Source organism: Crinia signifera, chromosome 5 (assembly GCF_055691185.1).
Source record: "Crinia signifera chromosome 5, ASM5569118v1, whole genome shotgun sequence".
Classification (NCBI taxonomy): domain Eukaryota; kingdom Metazoa; phylum Chordata; class Amphibia; order Anura; family Myobatrachidae; genus Crinia; species Crinia signifera.
The window spans coordinates 92,763,111-92,788,859 of record NC_139221.1 but is presented as its reverse complement, the minus strand read 5'-3'; the positions used below and the strand labels follow the sequence as shown (position 1 = coordinate 92,788,859).

The 25,749-nt window shown below is 42.6% G+C and overlaps 1 protein-coding gene across 3 annotated transcripts in view; it reads right to left on the bottom strand.

Annotated features, from left to right (window-relative positions):
- MC5R (melanocortin 5 receptor) overlaps positions 1-25,749 on the bottom strand; it is a 977,289-nt gene that overhangs the window by 16,345 nt on the left and 935,195 nt on the right. For 2 of the 3 annotated variants that reach the window (XM_083187700.1, XM_083187699.1), the window contains exon 1: positions 20,406-20,672. The exons of the other annotated variant lie outside the window; for it this stretch is intronic. The gene's annotated coding sequence lies outside the window, so the exon portion shown is untranslated. Of the gene's footprint in view, positions 1-20,405; positions 20,673-25,749 lie in introns of those variants that run through there. 3 annotated transcript variants of the gene reach the window in all.

The following is a 25,749-nucleotide window of genomic DNA, read 5'->3' as shown; positions in this document are numbered from 1 at the left end:
GAGTAGGGATGGCCATTGGTGCAGACGCCATCGATGGTTGGCATTGATGGCGATTTTGCACCCTGCCATCGATAGTAGTAATCCCCCCCGCGGGGGTCCGCGGGCGGGGGGATTGCGGGAAGGGGGCGGGGTGGGTCCGCAAATTGCGGGAGGAGGGGGTCCGCAAATTGCAGGAGGGGGGTTTGTGGGGGTCCATGAATAGCGGGAGGGGGGATCACGGGGGTCCGTGAAAAGCGGGAGGGGACGAGGGGGTGCCGTGAATCGCAGGAGGGGGGTGCGCCCGTGAATCAAGGGGGCACGTGAATTGTGGGAAGGGGGAGTTGCGGGGTCCGCGAATTGCAGGAGGGGGGGTTGTGTGGGTCCGTGAATCGCGGGAAGGAGGCGCGAATCGCTGGAGGGTCGCAGGGGCCGCGAATCGCGGGAGAGGGGAGGGCTGCGGGGATCCGTGAAATGCAGGAGCAGGGTCATGGGGGTCTGCGAATTGCGCGGGGGGATTTGAGGGAAGGGGGCCGGGTGGGTCCGCAAATTACGGGAGGAGGGGGCGCGGGGTCCGGGAATCGTGGGGGGGAGTTCCGCAAATTGCGGGAAGGGGGGTCCGCAAATTGCGGGAGGGGGGTTGTTGGGGTCTGTGAATCGCAGGGGGGGTCGCGGGGGTCCGTGAAAAGCGGGAGGGGGCGTGGGGGTGCTGTGAATCACGGGAGGGGGGCCGTGAATCAAGGGGGGTGTGAATTGTGGGAAGCGGGGGGCGCGAGGTCCGCGAATTGCGGGAGGGGGGGTTGTGGGGGTCCGTGAATAGCGGGAGGGGGTGTGCCGGGGTGGTGGGGGGTGCGGGGGTGGCGCTAATCGCGGGAGGGGGGGCGCGGGGGGGGGTCACCTGGTGGCTGTGGAGTAATGGTGGATGGTGGGCGTGTACTGTAGCCCTGGCTGGCCAGGGGGAGGTGATGTCAAGGGTGTGGTGGTGTGTATCACACTGGTCTTTTCATTAGGGGGGGCGGGTTTGTGTAGAATGCTGGGCGGGAACGTTATACACACAGGGGATGAGTGTCTTTTCCCTAGGGGGGGGCGGGTTTGTGTAGAACGCTGGGCGGGAATTTTACACACACAGGGGATGAGTGACAGATCTGGCTAAATATATAAGAGATGGTAGCACTGGAGGTGAATCTTATCACAAATACATTATTGCACTATCTTGCTCTTTAAATATATTATGGTGGAGGTAAAGGTGTTTGGGGTCACCAAGATAGATCTTGCCTATGGGCAACTGGAATGAAGTTTTGCCACAGATTAATTGTTACCTCATAAATATATAACAAGCACCCTGGTGCTATCAGTGATCCACTGAGCTAATGCAGGCAGCAAAAAGACAGGAGTTTTATCCGAAATATATCCCAGTGAGTAAAGAAACATTTTTACTGCTGCAGAAGCAATACGAACTTATCTCCCCAGCTATCAAATAAAGTACAATGAGTACTTTTACTCAATGAGACAGCTATTAAAGAATGCATTGGGAGCATATCCTATTACCTAACAAACTGCTAAATGAACTGCAGTACCTCTGCATGTCCTGTGAGGAATATTAATGTATTATAGAAGTACATTATCCAATTGTACCGAATCTTCAAACCTATGTAAAACCCATAATTCAGTTAGCAGAAGACACTGGATATCAAATTTGTCAGAGCATACCATATCTTTATTGGAGAGATAATTAGTAACAGCAGCTGTGGATTTCATTAAGTATATACTGTATTTAATTTACATCTAATTATCTCAAGCAAACTTGTGACAGGTAAATAACTCAGCCATTATACCAATTAAGAACAGCATTTTACTGCACTACAGCCCTACTACTAAATATAGACAGCCCAAAAATACAGTGTTCGAATTGAGTTCACTATTACAGTGTAAGCCTAATGTGATGGACAGAAAGTCAGGTTCACAATGTTAACTTAAATGTGTTATCTTGTATATGCAAACGTATTTCTTTTATGTATGTACAGATGGAGCGCCTACCGGCCAGCCTGTGGAATCGTCAGATTCCCTCATTTGGCGCAGGCTGGGAGTCTGGTGCTCCATCTGACTTGGGGCGTGAGCATCTCACACACTTGCGCATCCCGGCCAGCACGGGATCTTGTACGTGTGTGCCCCCTTCTGTCGGATGGTGAACGGCGGCGGATGGCAATTCTACCACTATTGGTCAACAGGCAATACGATTGTCGACTTTGACAAAAGGTTGATATAGTACAAGCAAAAGGTCAACATGAAAATGGCTGACAGGAAAATGTTGACATTAGTTTTTCATGATTTTGCTTAAATACTGACTTTGGTACTTGTGTAGTTTTACGGCGGCAGTTACGTAGTTCCCACGGCCAGCGTTGTCAGTGTCCCTGTCAGTATCAGCGTCGTGTTCCCGCCCGTTCGTGGCTAACCGGAGCTAACGTAGTTAGCGTAGTCAGTCAGGCGTCCCTGTCAGTATCAGCGTTGTGTTCCCGCCCGTTCGCAGCTAGCCGGAGCTAACGTAGTTAGCGTAGTCAGTCAGGCGTCCCTGTCAGTATCAGCGTCGTGTTCCTGCCCGTTCACGGCTAGCCGGAGCTTACGTAGTTAGCGTAGTCAGTCAGGCGTCCCTGTCAGTATCAGCGTTGTGTTCCTGCCCGTTCACGGCTAGCCGGAGCTTACGTAGTTAGCGTAGTCAGACAGGCCTCCCTGTCAGTATCAGCGTCGTGTTCCTGCCCGTTCACGGCTAGCCGGAGCTTACGTAGTTAGCGTAGTCAGTCAGGCGTCCCTGTCAGTATCAGCGTTGTGTTCCTGCCCGTTCACGGCTAGCCGGAGCTTACGTAGTTAGCGTAGTCAGACAGGCGTCCCTGTCAGTATCAGCGTCGTGTTCCTGCCCGTTCACGGCTAGCCGGAGCTTACGTAGTTAGCGTAGTCAGACAGCGTTATGCAGTTAGCATAGTCAGTTAACGCTTATTAAATTGGGGGTTATTCTAGTTCACTCGCAAAGACACAATCACTCTCTGATGGACAAAACCATGTGCACTGCAGGTGCCCCCACTATCCACGTCAGCCCAAAGCGTGGCGAGCGGATGCAGTACGTGTCCTCCTGACTTGTTCATACCACCACTATCCACGTCAGTGTGGAGTTGATTTTATAAAGTGTGGCGAGTGCAGCGAGTCACCGAGCTCGAAGCGTGGCGAGCGGACGCGGAATACACGTCAAGTAAGGCGCATCCCCTAGCGGGGCTCGCTGCGTTCGCCACGCTTCGGGCTTGCCACAATTTTCGCTGCTTATGAGCAGACACATTTTGTTTCTGTGCAGGGTAAAATACTGGCTGCTTTATTTTTACACTGCAATTTAGATTTCAGTTTGAAGTGCAAACCCTTCCCAAATCTAACTCTCTCTGCACATGTTACATCAGCCCCACCTGCAGTGCACATGGTTTGTCCATTATAGAGAGAATTTTGCAAGTGACCCAGAATCAGGTCCAATGTTTTCTCTAGATATATGTGTTTATCTCATCACCATATTCTTTTGCACTATACAATTTTGAGTAAAACAGTAATAAAACAAGACTGGATAACAATAGGGAGAGGTACGAATGCCCTGCTCACAAGCCTTAAATGTAGCTTACATTCTATATGGACAGAGGGATTTGATATACGAGGATACATGTTACATATTGCAGATGCTCCAGTGAGATTGCAAAGATTGATGTGGCTATATGATACAGTCACACAGCAATATTAGCCTGGCTTCCGTAGGTTGTGTGAGTGTACAGTATGTGTACAAACTATCTGCTGTGTAGTGCAGTCAGTGCATGGTCAGTACATAATGTATTGCAGTATTCAATATACAGTATGATAGCCGTTCTGTAATAAATGTGCTAGTGGAAAAATATAGGTGAGAGAAACATAGAATTTGATGGCAGATAAGAGCCTTTTGTGCCATGTAGTTTGTCATGTACGTACACAAAAAAATTCTATTTATTTTCAAGGCATGCCTTGAAAAAGAAAATAATAAGGTGAAACGATCATAGGCTAGGAGAGGGCTGCTCACTATGTTAATTAATATAATGTGTAACTAATCATTGTAACACAACAAGCTCCTATAGATGTGTGCCATATAAAATAGAGGCATATTAGATAAAAGCGAGCACTGTAAAGATCTGTTAAGAACTGCCGATTTGGCCGTTAGATATAAACAGCAGACAAGGGAGCTGTATTCCCTGTGTAGTCACACAGCAGTGATAGATGTAGCGGCGACTGGTTATCATACAGCGCTGGAAGGGAAACTGCTCCCTCTAAGCGCCATCTATCAGTTAGAGGTTACAGCGCCAGATAAAGCACCATCTCAATGAAATAAGGCTATTAATACTGGCTATTTATGCTATAAAAAGGAGATTTCTCCTCTAAAAGAAAACGGCAGCTGAAACTTAAGCTGGCCATGCAATTACAGATTTATTGTCCAATCTGGCTAGTTGGAATAAAAACCTGGCAATAAATAAATGCAAATGACAGTCATTCCGATATTACCAGTTTTTTGGTCCAACCAGACAGATCTGGCAATAAATCTGTAGATGTACAGTATGGCCAGCTTTACACACAAAGCACCAGAAATGCTGAGGAGATATTCTCCAGAATACACTTGCACACATCTTAATTTAGAGCCAGGCAGAGAATCAGAGAATATGTATATATATTGTTGAATTTGGTTCTAGCCCATTATTAATCAACCAATGATGAATAAGTGAATACTGTTAAAATCAGACATTGGGATGCGCACGATCTGTGCATCGTGGGATAACGCACGGTAATTTGTATGACAAAAGGTGTCTGAGGACCAGTGGTGGTTTTTACCTATTGGCTACAGGGCTGCAGCCCCCCCCCCCCACACCTGCCCAGGTAAAATCCACCACTGTGCTCAGCCTTAATGAAGCCAGTACCAATGGCCCCTTTTTGTTTTGCTCCACCGCATGTCACCAGGTGGGATTCAATAACCCGCCCGGGGATCAATGAAAAGGGGGCGTATCAGCATAAACGGCCTTGGATTGTGGAGATTCGTCCGTGATCGTGACAATTCACTGCTATTGTTGACAAAACGATTGTTCTGTGGATCGCTTCTTCAATGCTATTAGGCGCCCGTTGCTATTTCCCCCATCGGATTGAATACCCCCCTAAATCTTGTTTAATAGAATTAAGGAGTGATACATAAGTTTATTACATTATTGTCTGGAGAATATTGTTAATATTCTGTTGGAACAATTTGAATAAGCATCAAACAGTAACAAGTGGAAGGCATGTGTAAACTGTTGCGCTATCTCCAGGATGGGACATCGCCGGAGGGGGGAGTTAGCGCTCCCCCGCTTCGGCAGATGAGATGTTAATACATCTTGTCGATGTCCCTTCCTGCTTCACCTCGCTAATGAGGCGAAGCAGGAAGTATTATAGTGGTGCGAAAAGCGCCGCTATAATACATCTGCCCCAATATGAGAAATATAAATTACAGCAAGTGAGTTTTTAATACACAAATTTCTTTATTTACTATTTATATATTTTTAGTTTATTTCACCTAGATGATTAATAGGTTTAAGACTAAAATTATAGGTTATATTTTGGGATCTTTAATGCACCCACATATCTTTTTCAGCATTGGTGTTATACAGTAGGGTTCATTTGGAGCCAATTAAAATGTAGACTGAGGGAGGAAACTAGAGTACCCAGAAAAGTGTGGGGAGAATATACATACTCCACATGGTTAGGGCAATGGTGGCAGTAAAGCAAACCATTACACCATATGTACTGCCCCACACATGCTGCAAGGGTCAATGCTGTAACAGATATTTAGGTATATACAGAGCAGGTTGTGCTGCATTGGATATAAGAGCATGTGAAGTACAGCTTGTGTTGTGCCAATTAATAATCTTGCAGATTGTAGACAAACATTTGTTTGTAGGCAAACGTACAAGATGCAGTATAGCCGCTGGAGTGTAGATTGCAGCTACATGTGTCTAAAATGATAGAAACCAGTTGTCAGGATCCTGCACAGACCAGGACCACTATACTGTATGTACATTTTCATCATATTGGTTTGTTCAACTGCCTAAGTGATAGAAAAAGTCTACTATCTCTCTTTTCTACTTGCAACATAGTACTGTTATGACTTATAACACTGGTAATAGGTCTGCAGTCAATTCCATATAGTTGACAACTTGACATGCATATGACCGACATGGTCAAAGGTTTGGCAAGGTCAAATGGTTGACATGGCATCGGTCATAAAAAGGTTAACACGAATTGTGAAAAAAAAAAAATCTTATTTTTTTTTACTTTTTTATATGTACTTTAGAATCCATGTGGACTCCACAGAATGAGAAAGTATGCAGTGGTGGCAGAAGGAGGCACCTTGCCCAAAGCAAAGCGGTACACTCATTTGGGGTCCATGTGCTGAAATCTACAAATTGACACCAAACAAAAATGCATGTTTACCTTTCAATGTTTTGGTCAATTTTGTGACTGTCACCCCTTTTACCATAACCGGGAGCACCGCCAACTCAAAATCTAGCCAGATTGTCCAGTAAATAGTTATTACCATATATATTCGAGTAAAAGCTGACTTTTTCAGCACATTTTTTATGCTGAAAAAGTCCCCCTCGGCTTATACTCCAGTGACCAGCTGGAGGAGGGGAGAATGAAGAAGTGAAAGGCTGCAGTGGCGGATAGTTCCATCATCAGGAACAGCCAGCAGCAGTGAGGCGTGGCTCTGGTGGGTCACTTATAAGCTATACTTGCCATGCTCCCCGGACAGTACAGCACAACAGTCCTGCATTCTTGTAGAGAAGTGCAGTGGCAGTGTAGCACAGTGTCAGCCTTCTGCATTATCTGAGACGCTACGGGAGCCAAATACAGTCTACCAAATGTGCGGGGGTGAGTGATTTCTGCAAATCCCAACGTGCAGGTACCAGCTTCCCTATGTTCAAAAGATCTAGTCCTCACCTCTCCCTGCTGTGAGATTAGAATAAGGGTTTGTTTGAGCATAGATAGTGACATGCACATGTGTGTGGGTCATTGTGCCCCTATGCCCTGTACAGTGAGTGTGTCAGTGTGCCCCTAGACCCTGTACAGTGTGTGTCAGTGTGCCCCCAGACTCTGTGCATTTCCCACCCTAGGCTTATACTTGAGGCAATAAGTTTTCCCAGATTTTTGTGGTAAAATAGGTGTCTCGGCTAATATTCAGGTCAACTTATACTCGGGTATATACGGTACTATGTTCATGTTGGTTCTTGAAATTACAACATATTGATTTATTAAGTTCTGTTTGCAGAATCTCCCTTTTTTGCCAATTTCCATATACTCCAAGTTTCTATCTGCATACCCTCCAACATGACCCATTCCATTAGGTACAAAATGCTCTGTTCCTGGACTTCCTTACCAGTGGCAATTACAGAGGTGGGGCTCCTGCACAGTCCAAAATTCAAAGAGGGGGGTCACATCAACTGTCAGTGAGTCCAGGACAGTGATGTTTGGGGTGGTAGTAGGTGTGGCTCCCCTCTTTGAATATTGGACTGTGCTGCAGCCTCACATCTGCAACTGCCACTGGCAGGGAAGTCCAGAAACAGAGAATTTTGTACCTAATGGAATAGGTCATGTTGGAGGGTATGTATCTGTGAATATAGTGGGCCAGATGCACCAAGGTTCAAAAGTGATAAAATGGAGCGTGATAAACAACCAACCAATCAGCTCCTGACGGACATTTTTCAAACACAGTCTCTGACATGGCAGGTAGGAGCTGATTGGCTGGCTGTTCATCACTCTCCATTTTATCACTTTTGAAGCTTAGTGCATCTGGCCCAGTGATGGATGTAGTAAATTAGGCAATTCGTTTAATGCCACCTGAATAACTCATGGTCAACAAAAGTTTGATTTTATTTTGCATTAGATAACAGTTCTGGACAAAAATACAGAATATAATGTATGCTTGGCTTCTTTTTGCTTTCACTGGTTGCGTTTAGTGTGGTTATTTAAGTCAACCTCTCAAAAAAAAAGAGTGGCCCAAGAAGCTTAAGGTATTTTGAATAAAAGTCGAATTACACAAATAGAACTATTGGACACAAATGGAGTCAATTTAGTGAATGGACCATCAATCTTTGAGTCATTTCTTATCAAGCATCTGCAGTAATCTTCGCAAGCCTTTCACACCTAGAGGAATAACAGCTAGGTTCAGTAAAGCAAAACAGCAAGTCATTTTGTGCATAGCAACCTTGTTGCTATGCAACGGAGCAAATACATTTATATTGTTTCTCTGCAGGGTAAATACTGCCTGCTTTTGAATGAAGCTCAAAGATGTTAGACAACTTGATTTTTACACTGCAATTTAGATTTCAGATTGAACACACCCCACCCAAATCTAAATCTCTCTGCACAAATTAGATCTGCACCACCTGCAGTGTAACATGGTTTTTCTCATTTGCATGTTTTTTTTGCTTTGCTAGCAAAGCTGAATCAGGCCTTAAGCCTGCAGTATTCCTACTGGGGACACAATACATACTAAGTACTTGTTACTTTCGACTCGGAGAATGTTACATATAATAAAGTTGTAATGGTTATGGACCAGATGCACTAAGCTTCAAAAGTGATAAAATGGAGATAAACAACCAGCCAATCAGTTCCTACCTGACATTTTTCAAACACAGTCTGTGACATGGCAGATAGGAGCTGATTGGCTGGCTGTTTATCACTCTCCATTTTATCAATTTTGAAGCTTAGTGCATCTGTGTATGGAGACCAAATGTTGTTTTTCAGAATTATTGTCTGCCACTATGACTCTCCATTCAGGCATTGCATTAAAAAAAAACTGGATATATTTGGAACATGTTATTACTATTGGATATCTAAGTGACCTAGAAAGGAACGGAGGTATGTATTTATCTCAATGTGACATCAGGGAGACGAGCAATAAAGGAAAAACTGGTGGCCAAATGTAATAGACTCCAAGCTGCGGGGGATGCTGGCTCAACATGGAGGTTTTTTTAAAGGGGCAATCATTGCCAACATAAATCCTTGTCTTGTCAATGATTGCCCCTTCAAAAAAAACTCCAAGATCGTCTGGCATCCCACACTGCTGCCAAACTCAGGGGCTATTACATTTTGCCACAGAAGTCTGACACTCTCCAAGTGCAGTGTGCAGGTTCCTCATGCCAAAAATTAGTATATGTATATAAATATCATTTTGGGGGATCGATATACTTGTAGGCATTGCTTGTGTACTATGGGGTCGAATATTTTTTTATTAGAATTTGCTCCTCAAGTCTAAAATGACTAAACTGTATGTACTGTATATATTGCCACAGGAAACATATACTGTATGTACAATAATGCCATCTCCATAGAGAGTTATACTGTATGTCCAAGATTTCCACCAAAGCTAAGCAACCTAGTCTTAACAATTATCTAAAAGCAACATGATTTAAGCTGGCTATACACTATGCAATTTTTATTAATGATATGCACAATAATGATATTCTTAACAATGTTATCATTTATATTGTTCATTGTGTACCCATTATATTGTTGACGATGCACGCTCCATGTTGACTGAACATGCAGTCAAATCAGACAATGGGCTAGATTCTCTAAGCTTCAAAAGTGATAAAATGGAAAGTGATAAACAGCCAATCAGCTGCTACCTGCCATGTCACAGACTGTGTTTGAAAAATGTCAGACAGGAGCTGATTGGCTGGCTGTTCATCACTCTCCATTTTATCACTTTTGAAGCTTAGAGAATCTGGCCCATTAAATATCATCAGTAACAGCATTTGCAGTGTTTTTGCGTTACATCGTACACCACCGAGTGGTCATCAGTTATACCACTGTGCTTGAGTAAGCCTAATGTTTGTTACAAGAAAGAGAAAAATGCAGGGGCACTATAAACACTAAGAATACTGATAGTCAAATTCATTTTCATAAACTCTCAACATGGTTTGGCTGCCGGCATCAGAATGAACTGCTTCTTCCGATGCAGTCTCTGAAACCGGCATGTACCCAAGATACCTGCACACTCAAGACACCATTTCCCCAGTGCCTAATTGCTGATGAGAGGGAAGTATCTCAGACCGTTTGCTACATAAAACAGCTGAAAACTCAGCATAAACTTCAGGAAACTTCCATTTATTAGAAATATATTCCCAGCCTAGGTTGGGAATAAACAGGTGCCTAAAAGAGGTGTGTTGTCAAGCAGCTCACACTTGGGGGTGTCTAGTCCCCAATATATACAAGCGGGGCAGAAAAAAGGGTGGTGGAGCACTAGATTAATCTATATCGGATCAATTGGGTAGTACAATATTAGGTATTTTTAATTAATATCACATGAGTTTAAAACACATAAATAATATGAACATGAATTAATATAGCAATAAGTGACTGTCACAGTAAAAAATATAGAATAATATAATATACAATAGGTAATAGCTTTTAGTCGGACTATTGAGGTATTATAATTGTTGTACAGAGTTCTAGTGAAATAAAGATAATAGCTTACTGGATGTGTATTAGTACGGTCCCTGGTGTAGATCCCAAATACAGATGAAGGTTTAGAGGGAGTCCATATAACCTGCAGGAATAGGTTCCGCTGGAGGGAAGGTTGTTATCCTCACCATAGAGGCATCCCCACGATTATGCGATCCGTATATCCTGAATGTTGAGCAGGTGGTGGTGTTCCAATAGCAGCAGTTGTAAAGATATATTTTTGTGGGAGTAGCCAGGAACCAAGGTGTAAGGCCGGCTTGAATGTAAGCTTAGGAAATGTGATATCTCCTCAAGAAGTCCAACAAAATGCAATTAAAATCAACAGGTGCTTCCCTGGGGAAGCACCTGTTGATTTTGATTGAAATCATTCGTGATATTAATTAAATGTGATATTAATTTAATTGAAATCATTCATGTGATATTAATTAAAAATACCTAATATTGTACTACCCAATTGATTCGATATAGATTAATCCAGCGCTCCACCACCCCGTTTTCAACTTCCATTTATTAGACACAAGAATGTGTTCCTCTCCAATGTAGTTACAGTAATCATGACTGAGCACAGATGACTTTATGGGATTTTAGCTCCTGGGTTTGCTAATTGATGATAGAGTTGTCATTCCTTAGTAAGGTGATGCAGAGATCAATTGTGACTGTGGTTAAATGGAAATGTGTTTCAATAACAGTTCTTCGTGTGTAGGAAATCACTTGGGGATTTCCTGTATAAACATATTCACAAGAAACACGACTATACTTTAAGTGAAATAGTAGTTTTATTAGCATACAGGCTAGTGCAGTGTTTAAAGCAAACAGATAACAAACAGTTAACAAGTTCAGGTACACATTAATACATATAGGTAACTTGTTTGCAATAATATTAATAATAATCATAATACTGTCCAGGATATTGCTGGAGATACTGTATAGTTAACAGAAACGGAACTTAGGGGCAAGTAGATTAACCCAATCAAGTCCAACGTCTAGTCAGGCTCAACAGCCCTAGCCCTAGTAGCAGATCCAATCCGTGAGCCACTTTAAAATAAGAACATTAACATAGTTCAACATTCAGGGGGTTATTCTGGTTGATTTGCAGCCTTTTGAGTCCACCAATCACAGCCCGGTGAATGCCGGGCTGCCCGCCCCCCTCACAGCACGGTTTCGCCCGCACTGGCTGCAAATGGATGTTCAACATAAAATCCATTCACAGGCTAGGCAGAACCACCTCCATCATTTGTTGGTCACCGACCATTGAATGATGAAGGTACACGCATATCTAAGGGACTCTCAGGTCACTTAGATTTGCGGGTACTTGTGTAATATCTGGGCGCCCGATTTTTTCATTGCATCGCATTGCATTGCATCGCATGCAATATAGTGACATACAATTCATGCGATGCGATTTTTCATTGTAAAGACCAGATTTTTAATTGTATAGTCACCCATGGGTGATTTCATACCCCCACTATCCAACTATAGTAGTATAGTATATACAGTGTGGCGAGCGAAGCGAGCCACCGAGCCTGAAGCGTGGCGAGTGCAGAAAGCACCGCGAGGGGACGCAGAATACATGTAAAGTAATCCGCGTTCCCTCGCCACGCTTCGGGCTCGGTGGCTCCCTGCGCTAGCCACACTATATAAAGTCAACTCCATGCGTAGTTGGATAGTGGGGGTATGAAATCACCCATGGTTGACTATACAATTAAAAATCAGGTCTTTACAATGAAAAATCGCATTGCATTGCATGCCTTAAGTAGTGGCATGCAATGAAAAAATCGGGAGCCCAGATAATACACAAGTACCGATTTGCGTGCACCCTCAGGAGTAAGTGGGTGGGCAGCTAACATCTGGTTCCCCCAGGTCCCCGGCTTGTCGGCGGTCACCCGGGGTCCCCACCGCCTCCTCGCACCCCCCCTAACCCTCTCCGTCTCCCTGAAGCGTAGACGGACAGGGTCCCGTCGCCCCGCCGCACGGAAACTGAGACGCGCGTGCGCGTGAGACACACGTGCGTCTCAGTCAGATGGAGAGCCGGGCTGCTGGCGGATCGCCAGCAGTGACAGTCTGGCGATTCGCCAGCAAGAGGGAGCCCGGCTCCATCTGTATATTGTGAGTGCTTTTATAAATTAAAAACCTTTTTATTATAGAAGGTATTTGCACTATTTTCTCCTCTCTACTGTATGTCTCCCTAATATACACAATTGCCATTGTGTGAATTGGGAGATTATCTTTATAGTTTGGAATTGCTGCCTTGAATGAAGCTTATGGACAATACCATCAAAGATTGCATGCTGAGATCCATTTAATTGGAGACTCAAATTATTTCTACATGGTTACACTGAGTGCTTTGATTTGTACACATACTGTATTGGTTTTTGTTTGTATCTATTTTGAGTAATTCTTGGATGTTTACTCATTTGTGTCATTGAAGCTTCACTTTTTTTTTTTTTATTGGGCATCTTTCTGGATTCTTTCTTTGTACACACTGCGATACCACACAGGAATTTAAAAAATGGATATCCGAGAACTGTCTCAGTGTCTACTGTTTGAAATTATGTGGGCTATGCTTTTTTTTTCTTTTTTATACAGTATATATACAGAACCAGGGAAGGTGTAGAATGTACGCCAACACAAGAAAGAGAGTGTTTGTGTGAGTGCACTAAGAACTTGGTAAGCGGCGGTAACCGCTACTATTTTCTCATTGTACTGCTGCAATCCACCATTGTGACACCGCAAACAGCAGCTTTTTTCCCTTGCCTCCCAGGCATTCGATTCTATTACTTACTCTATCTACTTTCTCACACTGACAGAAGGCAGGTGCCGCTCATCTGCTATCAATGCTTTACCTTATAGCACATAGCAGAAAGCAGCGCACCTTCCCCCAAGAGTAAAATGCCTGATATACTTTATCCCACTAACACAATCCCAACCTCTAGGGGAACTCTCATCTCCAACCAAGTATAGATAGCACTTAAACCCTGCACTGTATCCAATACAACAAGGTACTTGCGCTACTAACTGGAGAAATCAGATACCCCATTTTCTCTAAATTCTGACACTCTGTTCATACAGCAATAATATTGCCGAACGCTTACTGACTCTCAGAGAACCAGGACGGTTGAGAGATTCAGCAGCAGCTTCCGCAATCTTTTCAACTGTGAGTGTCACTTTCCTTGTATGCATACTTGTATCTGATACCCTCTCTCTTAGCGGTTACCTGCGCAACAAAATACCAAGCCACGGTTCTGTATCTTTAAATTGTCATAAAGCAGCAATTGCAAAAATTTCAGATTTATAATACATATATTCAACAATACTGCCTATGTCATATTTGAAAATATCCGGACTGCACCAGTGTAGAACAATTTCTTCCTGGTCTTATAAACTGTGAATTATATTTCGCTATCCGACTTCCCAACCACAAAGATAGGCACAGTAAACCTTGATTCCGACACAGGCTGGCATTCAAATACAAGCCGCTACTGTCCGATCAAGGTGTTTTCCTATCAGACAACCAGTGTGGTCTATACAAACAGTTGAATACGAATTAATTCTATAAAATTATTATTACTCAACTGTTCACTCTCAATGTTTAATGTTGTTTGTCTGTCTGTCTGTCTGTCTGACAAAATTATTTAAAAAATAAAACATTAAAAGTTACATTTTATTTAAAAAAACCTTGAAATATAATTTGACAATTAAAAGAGTGCCTCCAAACAAAAGAGAGTACTTTTCCTTCTCTATTTTCGATACATGACTCTTACTCTCAGGGGAACACCGCCACATCACCATACACTACTTAATTGGTTGCTTGACCAAGAATCACTGTGGTAACTACCTTTCTGAACTTAATTAGAGACAAAACCTTATCCAAAACCTTCCAGTGTCGCTTGTGCTCAGGTACCATCCAGTCCCAGATCCCCTTTTCCTACCCTTCTCCCATTTAAATACCCAGAAACCCCCCAGGAGTCTAAGGGCCCTCAGATAAAAGCTGAGGTTCCCCTATTTCCATGGGTACAAGAATTGTAAAAATCGGCCATTGGGAACCGGAGATATCTGACTTCAAAGCAGTGGTCCCCATCCAAGCCTGTTAATTGTTATTCCCAGTCAGATATTTCAGGTTCTGTCTGACTTAGAGTTTTTCTGAGGGTATTTTTCAAAAGCTGGGACTCTACCCCTTTGATGGACACTAGTAGCTTGTCTCTACTGTTCCCAAAACCAGATATATCAGTCTTCCAGCAGCTGGGTACTGCTCCAGCTCCACACACCTGGCATGTAGTTTTATATCCTCATGGGCAGATTGCTCTGCCTCCTAAACTCTGATCCCCTAGTCCCCTATACCATTTGGTAGGTGGGATTCTTTAGTTTTTAATTCCATTAAAATCTAAGAAATCTATTTCTGGGAACTGGAGATATCTGCAGTCAAGCAAGCAGTCCTACCACCAGAAAATTATGAATAATGAGCCTACTCCACTATACACCCCTCCTCTGCATATTAAAAATCCTCTACCACCCTGGAAGTTATGTATCAGGGCCCCTTCATTCAGCCCAATGCCCCCTTCTCTCACTCCATCTCCCACCATCTGTGCAGTAAAGGGGTAATTAGCATAGGCGTGCGCAGCACATTTTATTAGGGGGTGCACCACCTATTGTGCATGTCTAACAACACCCACTGGGTGCGTCTAACACTACCAATCAGCTGTCTACCATCATCTATTGGCACTCACTACAATATAAAAGTCTCTCAGCCACAACATAATCTCCTGCCTGTTTCAGTCAGTTTTTAATCTTCTTCTTACTCTCTGTAACAGTTCATGCAAATAAAGTCAAAAACATATATGGATGACACAGGTATGTAGTGATATGACAATGGTCTAGTACAATTAACAATGCAAAACACACATAATTGAATGATGGGTGCTTCTTTTAATAGAATACACCTCTAAAAAGCAAAAGTCTTTGGTAAAAGGTATTGCTGGTTGCTAGCGACAGGGAGGTGTTTATAAGGGGGGGCACAGCATTAGGGGGTGCCTGTGCACCCCTAAAACTCTATGTGCGCACGCCTATGGTAATTAGTGGAAATTACTGATCCAGGCCCTACATGCTGAGCGGTTGATATAAAACCCCCTACCTGCCGCAGGACATCAAAGCTTCCCCCACCCCTACCGCTGGAGGATCGGTAGGGGCCCCAATACATTGCTATGTCCAGGGGCCTACACTGCTGTTGACGCCCCTGTATGTATGTATATATATATATATATATATATATATATATATATATAGATAGATAGATAGATAGATAGATAGATAGATATTTATTATTACTATTATTATTATTATTTATATACATTTGGACTATCTATAATACTTTAACTGACACAGCATATACTGGGTCACCTAAGTGTCCATCTCCGTGCTTTGCTCCACCCCTCTGGAAACCCCCTTCTGAAAATCCTGCGTTTGCCACTGCATTCAAGTCCAGTGCTATCCAGAAAACATACTCCATTATTGCTTCATGGTATTTATCACTGCAGTCTGTTTCAGTTGTGCTCCTGGTACCCAGTTTCAGTGTATTACAGTCTGCCTCTAAATATCCTACAGAACATTCTGCTACACCCCAGACTATACTTCTAGGTTGCACGTGTTCTCATTCTGTAGCATCGGTCTTACACAACTACTAGTAACCTGCATGAGGAACAGCATTATTGACTCACCCGGCTTTATTTGCACTTCCACCGATACACCTAGCCCAGGGGGGCCCCAACTGAGCTAACAAGCCCATAGTGGCATTATAGTTACTTTATATTAATTTATAAAATATGGCCTCCTATATTTATTTAAACTTCTCATTAGTTTTTCCCATGTGTGAAACACTTTACCTCAATCCTTTATTTGCTTCCCTTCTGTAAAAAGAGAGAAGCCTGGCATTAGGCACATTTCCCTTATTCTGCCTATGGAGCAGACTTGACTTTCATAAGCTTTCACAACCTGAAGACAACATAGAATTTCACCACAAGGAATAGGGGAGATGACAGCACAACACACCACATTATAATGCATATTGGGGATTCATTTTATATAACCAATTTGCACCATGTCTTCTAGTCTTATAATCAAGTCAGGGCCCATCCCAATGCTTCCTGGCTGCCAAAGCATCCCCAACCTCACAGCCACTGCACCATCACAATTTTCCCGACCGGTGCACCCATAACCCCAAGAGTAACATAATAAAAAATAAGTTGTAATGATAAAAAAAAAAGATCACCTGGTCTCAGCTGCCCAGCGACCTAGCAGGGTAGCTAAGGCCAGGCCACCCCCAGCAAGTGTATGTTTTATATCCTAATGGGAAAGCCACCACTGATCATATCTTTTGTGGAAGACAATTGGAAAAGTTGACCAAAGCAATCAGTCAGTTTCCATCATTTTGAAAGTACAGCCTATAAAATTAGGGGTTTAAACAATCTCATCACACTTCTGCTTACAGATCATTGGCCTATGTACTAAGCCTTGGAGAGTGATAAACTGAATGGAGATAAAGGGCCTGATTCAGACCGAATATAGGCCTAGCGAGCAGGTTATCGCCGCCCCGCCGAACACATGCCCCCACCAAGCGAATCATGCCCCCACCAAGCGAATCCCCGCACTAGCATGCAAATGGATGTGTACTCTTACACATCCACTCGCATTCCACCACACGGAGAAAAAATAATAATTTGATGGTGGTTTACCATCGAATGATTCTCTAGCCTTCGCTCCTTAAAGTCACTACTTACTTTTCAGATGCCCATTATCTGGTGAATTGGGGGCATATGCTGACGCCATGTAATGTCAGCCGCCCGCCCCCAAGCAGGCAATCCTAATATGCTGTGTTCGCAGGGGAACGCCCAGCATTTCTATGGGAGTGCCCATAAAACACTAAACGGTCCCTTGCGTCCTTCCCCTGCCCACGCATCCTGGAGCAAACACCCCAGCGGATGTGAAAATCGCCAAAGGCATTCGCTTCGGGGTCTGCACATGCGCATGCGCAAGCCCCATTTATTGGCCGAGGTAGCAAATTTGTCCCACATCGAGCAGGTCTGAATCTCCCCTAAAGTACCAATCAACAAGCACCTTTAACATGGCAGTTAGGAGTTGATTGACTGGTGCTTTAATAAATCTCCACTTTATCGCTCTCCAAGGCATAGTAAATAGGTTCTATATGAACTGTCATTTCTTTGATAAATTTATAATATTTTACACTAATGTAGATTAAAATGTTTTTGAATGTTAAAGTGTCTATTTTTGAAAAGTTGAAAGACTTCACTGAATTTAAAAGTAATATATTCATCAGCTTAAGGCTCCAATCTCATTAGTGTCTTGCTTGCATTTGTAACGACTAAACATGTATGCAATTTTCAGTTGATATTTATTTTAACTGCATATTTTATAGAATTGTAGACTTTGTGATGCATCAGCTCATGAAAAACATAGCAGCAGAACAGGATTTTTTTCCAAAAAATATGAATACACTTAATTTAAGCAAGTAAAAATAGCCAATGGGAATTGTAATAGTTAGTGGTTTCTAGTGCAAGAATTGTTTATTTGCATTTTATTAACCTTAGAAATGCATGTGATGTTTTTTGTTTAAATACCAGTGTTTGTGTAGCCTTAAGCAAATAGCATCAACAGGGTATAATGTTTGAATGACAGGGAACATAGACAATTTATGGTCACTGTGTTGGACACTCAGGCTTTCTAAATTTTAAACTGCATGAAGAGTGTATATAGAATTATAATCTATCTGGATACAAAAACCACTGACTTTTATTTAAGGGGAAGAAACAAATATAATTTGGACTGATTAAAAAGAGTTGTGTTACCAATAAAGAGAGATGCATCAAACAAACACACTCACTGACCTAGCAAAAGCTTTTTTCTGAACAAAATAGCCAGCTGTGTAATAGTTAGCATTAATGCCTCACAGCACTAAGGTCATGAGCTCAAGTCCCTCCATGGCCATAACCGTGTGGAGTTTGTACAATCTCCCTGTGCTTGTGTGGGTTTCTCCAGTTTCTCCCAAAAGCCAAAATATATTGGTAGATTAATTGGCTTCCAACAAATATTAACCCTAGAGTGAATTTGTGTGCGTGTACATGTGGTAGGAAATATAGATTGTAAGCTCCACCGGGGCAGGAAAAAAAGCCACAATAGTGTAAATATGGTTGATAATATTACACTATTGTGGCTTTTTTTCTTTTTTTTTCGGTTTATCATCTTTATAAAAAATTGAATGTTTGTAAGTGCCTTGGATACCTGCCAAAAAACTCTGTATGATATCGTATGTAAAATCATTTGAAGTGGTTCTTCAACAACTTTGGATGTGGTATAAGGGCTGCTAGTATAGCGCACGATTCATATATTCTGTACTCCTCCTGTTGTACTTTGTCCACTGGGGCAGGGACTGATGCAAATGGCAAGTTCTGTGTAAAACGTTGAGGAATAAATGTGCGCTATATAAATAACTGGTAATAAATAAATAATAAATGTGTGTGTGTGTGTGTGTGTGTGTGTGTGTCTTACTAGCATAACTAAACAGAAAAAATCTGCAAGCTTTCTACCAATTTACTATATACATAATTTATTTTAAAATATACTGTACCTTTAATTTTAGTTTAGCTACAACCTAAATATCAATAAAATATAGAAAACCGAATCAACATTTTATTACAATACATACTAAAATGAATGTACATTGTTGTAAAAAAAAAAAGGTACTGTATATGCATGCCAGTTTGTCTGGGATAACAGAACTGTGTATTGCAAAAAATTGTTGTCATTGTGAAACTCTCAGACTGAATTTTATTTTGTCATATTGCAGAACCAAAAACATGAAATAACTATAGTGCTATAACAACCAGCTCCAATTGTATATATAAAACTATATATAGAATTTTCTGTATTTCTGGAGAACAAAACAGATCTTTCCAGCTGTTGCAGAACTACTGTATAGAGATCCTGCTGGGAATTGTATTTGTATAATAGTAGATGGTCATCAGCATTTTGTATACTGCATGTGTTACATAGCCACAATAATCAAATGACACTACTGTACTGTACTGTACATAAGACTTAAAAGGGCATTCAGCAAGTTATTTACATATATGTAGGATGTTAGAATTGCAGGTTATGTGTCATTTTCTTAATTCAAATTACTTTCTCACGGTTTTTAACCAAAAATCTGAAATCATTAACAAAATGAGGCAATTATTAATTATTGCAATAAGATTTGTGGGAATCTAACTTCCACTTGTGTTTTCCCATGTAACATGGAATGGACAGATGGCAGCGATAAGAGATTTCAAGTAAATATAGCATCTGTAATAACAAACAACATTTCACTGAGACGGTACATGCTGCTGCTTTGGACTTTTGACTGGCCTGAACTCTACACAATTAGATTATACTCTGCAGTCATAAAGTACAAAGTATTCTTTTTTCTATTGTTAAATATAAATAAAATGCATCACAAAAATAGAATAAGCATTAGAAAACTAAACAGCATTTTAGAACAATCTCTTTTTAAAAATTGTTATAGTAAATGTGTCACAGGGACACATACATGTATGTAAGTAATGTGTATTAAATAAAGATTTTCAATGACCTATCATTCATATAAATAGGATATAAGGAGTTTGCTTTATGTCTCACTATACAAGAAAAATAAGAATTTCGCAGCTTACTTTACTGTAAAGTGCATATATTATTTAGTCATCAATAAAATTGTTAAAGTGTCCAGTTTAAATGAAATTTACAAAAATAACAAAAATATAAAGTGATGCTGAACTTGGCAAATGCACTGTGTTACTTCAGCACCTTTCCAGTTAAATGTTGCACTCTCTCTCTCATTTTACCTGGAGCTCTGTAGGAATCCTCATAATCTTTAATGGTATTGATGTCAAAATCTTGGTCTTGCTGCTTTCACACTTCTTGCAGAATAGTCCATCAAGCTAGTTGTGATATACAGCAGCCAGAAGCTGGCTCACTTCAGACAGATGTCTCATTTTCAGAATGAACACTTGATGTAGTCACATGTTTTAATCCACTGAGCATTATCTGTAGATACACAGTGTGCAGCTCTTGATTTTATATCTTCTTGCAGCAAACAGCACTGGTACTGAGCTTCTGACTCCTCCTTTCCTCTCTCTCTCTCTCTCTCCTCACCCAAGTCTTCTCAAATTGAATAACATAACTTACAAGTGCCAGCAGAGGGCTCTACAGAGTCTGGGCAAAACTGGACTAATAATGAATTTATATAAACATGTCACACATTATTTTTTTATTTCGTTAAAAAACTGTTCCAGAAATGAGTGTACTGTATTGTCTACATGCACTGTTATATAAACCTAGAAATGTACAGTCTTCTGTGCCAAGGTGCAATATCTCCAATTATAGAAGATACTCTATAGAGCCTAATCTCATGTAGTGCGCATTCTGACACTAAGTAAGTGCAGGTACAAAAAATGAATGACACAATATACACATTGGTCCTGATTCTGGTTGATGCGGCAAGCTGCGAAGCTCGCTGCTTACAGAGTCCCAGAGGGCCTGTTCTATTGCCCTTCGAATCACCGGCCCCTGCTGCCGATGTATCCCCTTGCAACCATGTGAGGGCATGTGTCACTAAGACACATGCCCTCACATGTCCCGCTGGCGGAGAAATCATTCAATGGTCAGCGAATGGTGTCTTCAGGCAACGCAAATATAAGTCAGTGGAGACTGACTTATATGTGTGGGATATCGTCCGAAGACAGGGCGGGCGGCTGACAACATGTGAGATCCGCCACCCAACCCAGTGCTCCTGGTCCCGCCTGCAATCCCATGAAAATGCCCAGTGTTTTGTGCGAGTGGGGGAGCGAAGAAAGCAGAATGACCCACATTATGCATAACAGACACTGATGTATGACATGGCATGAAAAAGTGGCACTACTGTACAGTGTAACATGAATAAGTAGGCAGCACGGACGGTGTAATGGTTAGCATTACTGCTTCACAGCTCTGAGGTCATGGGTTTGATTCCCACCATGGCCCTAACTGTGCGGAGTTTGTACATTCTCCCTGTATTTGCGTGAGTTTCCTCCGGGTACTCCGGTTTCCTCCCACAATCCAAAAATATACTGGTAGGTTAATTGGTTCCCAACAAAATTAACCCTAGAATGTCTGTGTATTTGTGTGTACATGTGGTAGGGAATATAGATTGTAAGCTCCACTGGGGCAGGAACTGATGCGAGTGTTCAAATATTCTCTGTAAAGCACTGCGGAATATGTGCGCTATATAAGAAACTGTTAATAAATAAATAAGTAGCACTTCTGTGTGGCATAATGGTAGTAAGGGGTACTACTGTACAATTTATGTAAATAAGGTTGCTCTACTTTCTGGCATTATGCATATAACAGGAACTATTACTACAGTATAAGGCATTTTGTGTATAAAATGCTTTACTGCTTTGTTATATAACATATATTTTATTAATGTATTTGAAATAGATGAAATTAGATTCACCTCCAGAAAGATAGATACAGTAGTCGACTGAAAGATAGATACAGTAGATAAATAGATAGATACAGTATACAGTAGATAGATACAGTAGATTAATATATGTATGGTGTAATGGCTAACATAGCACTGAGGTCATGGGTTCAATTCCCACCATGGCCCTAACTGTGCAGAGTTTCAATATTATCCCTGAGCCTGCATGGGTTTACTTCAGGTGCTCCAGTTTCCCCCCACAACCCAAAAATCTACTGTTAGGTTAATTTGCTTCCAAGAAAATTGACCCTAGAATAAATGTGTGTGTGTGTACATGTGGTAGTGAATAGAGATTGTAAGCTCCAAAGGGGCAGGGATTGATGCAAATGTTCACATATTCTTTGTAAAGAATATATATGAACTATATAAAAAACTGGTAATAAAAAAATAATACTCTGTGGCATAATGTGCTATAAAAAACATTAATACTGTGTGGCATATCTTGAATAAGGGGTACTAATGTATGCAAATGGTACTTCTGTGTGATGTGCGGGGAAATAGGTCACTTCTCTGTAGCCTAATGATAATAAGGGGTATTCAGTGGCATCTCTAGCTTGGTACCAGAGGTGCAGGCCGCACCAGAGTGTCACTAAGATGTTACACCAAAATACCATTCCTACTTGGTTACAGGAACCAGGCACTGCACTGTAACATTAAATGCAGGAACCGGTTCCTTTCACTGTGTATGAGCTGGCACTGCGGTCACTGCAGGAAGGCCCAGTGGGAAGCCCACTTCTCCCGTACCCCCAGAGTGTCAAAAATATTGGTTTGGGTCATGAGGCTATGCTTCTCGCATAAAGCCATGCCCCTACCCAATACAGTGTCTTGCCCCCTTTATGCGAATGTCCACATCGGTGGTCATTAATGTGAGTAACACCCCTGTGGGTACTACTATGCTGTTTCTGTAAATATGGTTGCATTACTATGTGGGGGAACTATTGTGTGGGCATGCCCCTTTCCTATGATACCACATCCCTTTTTGGTCTGTTCCCATTTTAAGTGTGTGTGAGTGTGTGCGTGTGTGTATGTAGGGCACCAATGATCAATCCAATGCAGGGCTCTGGGTTTTATGTACCTTTATGTCTACTGTTTTTTTCCCAATCGTAAGGTACAACAGAATATGATGACATTAAATCATGTAGCAAATGTTAATAATGATAATGTGACTGATTACTATGTCTGTCAAGCAAGGGGAACATATCGAATTTTAGCCAGTGATCGGCTGCTTTCCAAGCCATTTCAAACCACATGAGATACATAGGACTGTGTTTTTACCTATAATCTCAGCTTTCATTATTTGCTGCTGCTAGAGGAGACCTCAATTGTTAATGGCGATGTAATGAGTGATATCAACATTGTTAAAAATGGGGCTAATTCAGTTGCAGTCACACTTTTGCTAACATAGCAAAACTGTAGCTGCATGGTATAGCACGCTCAGGGCCGCCCAGCATTAAAAGAACAGCCATGCTATAGCAATCTAATTGAGATCACATTGCAGAAATTGCTGCAACCTCAGCTATTAGGGCAGACCCTTGCCATGCGCAGCACCGCCATGATTCCCATTATAGTTTGAATGACAGTTGTGGGCATTAATAGAGTGGCCAAGCAGCCTTTGGGGTGGTGGTCGTGCCAACACAGGCATTTATGGACCATTTTCCCACCCCCTAAATGCTGCTTCCATACCCCCTTGGCATCCGCAGCTGTCTTCAGAGGTACGATTGCACTTTGACACCTGGGCACTGTGAATGCTGTGCATTCGCAGAAGTGTGAAAATTAGCTGTGTGTGATTTTTGGACTTCAAAGATCAATACGAATTAGACCCAATATTAGAAGGTCAACATTAGGTTTATGTTGGGAGGGAGGGTTAAGGTTAGGCACTAGAGGGAGTGTTTGGATTAGTTGTAGGGGTAAGGGTTAGAGATAGGGGAGAATACTATCCAGAACCATCACTCCATCAGATGTCTGCACCAGAAGTCTTATGACCAGCAGGTATGAGAAGAAGCTACTGGAGCTTCTGCAGCTGTTGGGAACAGGTAAATCACTATGGGGTACATTATATCAGATCCCAGAGTTAAAGTACAGCTGTAGCAGGTATCCAGTACTGGGTACTTCTATTGGCTCCCAGTGCTGGACTTACAGTGGCATTGAGGTGATCCACAAACGCAGCACTTTAAACTTGTCGCTGGTTCAGCTACCATTTGGAAGTGATGGAAGTAGTCTTTTGAACATGGTGCCACCCTTAAACCAAACATGGCTCACAGATCATCAGCCAATGAGAAATGTCCATGGCCAGCCAATCAGGGCTTATCTTGACATTGCTCAGACCACCACCTGAGTCTGACTTTAGATGCTGCTGGGTGGAAGAGAAGCCATAAGGACAACCGCAAATTTAGGGTGACGAGTTCCAGCAGTCGGGGAAGAAAATCCAGGAGATGGCACTCTCAACACAGAAGACAGGTGGTGTCATCTTGATGAAGAAAGGATGAATGAAACAGCACCACTGGCAAGAATGGGCAAACCAGCAGACAGGCTATAAGCCTGAGTTCCCATAAATCAATGTGACCTTGCGCTATAGGCCCAGGTCACTCTGTATACATAGTAGGCAGGCCACAGGCAATTTGCCCAGATCACTGAATATATAATTAGGCAATAGGCAGTACTAGCCTGAGCTCAACAATAATAGATCTGGACACTAGGCCCAGATCATCTCTTATATATTTGGCTACATCTGTCACTCAAAGTGTGTCTGGAGATATAACCCTGGGTGGAGCCTTTGACTCACATGACTGACTCACATGACAGAGAACCAGCCCAGTGAGCCCACAGACAGTGCCAGACACCCTCTGCCTCTCCATGTTACACAGCAAAGACACAGCTACACACCAGACACACCAGGTGAGCGCCCCACACCTCTATACCTCCCAACATGACCCTCTCCAGGAGTGACAGAATGCTCTGTTTGTGGACTTCCATCTTAATTTATGATTGTCATCACCTGTCATTTTAAACAGGGTAATTGATAAGAAAGGTGTTTAAGCACAGGTGATGGTTATCCATAAATTAAGAAGTCCAGATACAGAGCAATGTGTCCCTCCTGGAGAGGGTCATGTTGGGTATGCACCTCCCTCCCCCCCCCATTCACGGCATCCCCACGATTAAATGGCGCATGCAAAACACTGACATGGCTATGGTCGACAATGAAAAAGGTTGACAAGATTTATTTTTCACTTTTTCAAAGTTTTCATATTCATTCTCATGTGTCGACATGGACACCAATGAAGTACCACACTTATGTCAACATTTACATGTGTTGACCTTTCTGTGTTGATTTTTTTCTTGTGGCGATTCGCGGCACCCCCCGCGACCCCCCTCCCGCGATTTGCAGCACACCCCCGCAATTCACGGCACCCCCGGTGACTCCCGCGATTCGCGGCCCCACCTCGTGACACCCCCCCTCCTGCATTTCGCGGCACCCCGCGACCCCTCCCACGATTCGCGCCAACCCCCCAGGCCCCCCCTCCCGCGGTTCACGGTGCCCCCCCATGACCCCCCCTACCACGATTCCCCACCCCTGACCCCCCCTCCTGGCATTGCGGCAACCCCCCGCCCCCGCGACCCACCCTCCCGCGATTCACTGCAACCCCCCGCGCCCCCCCATCCCACGATTC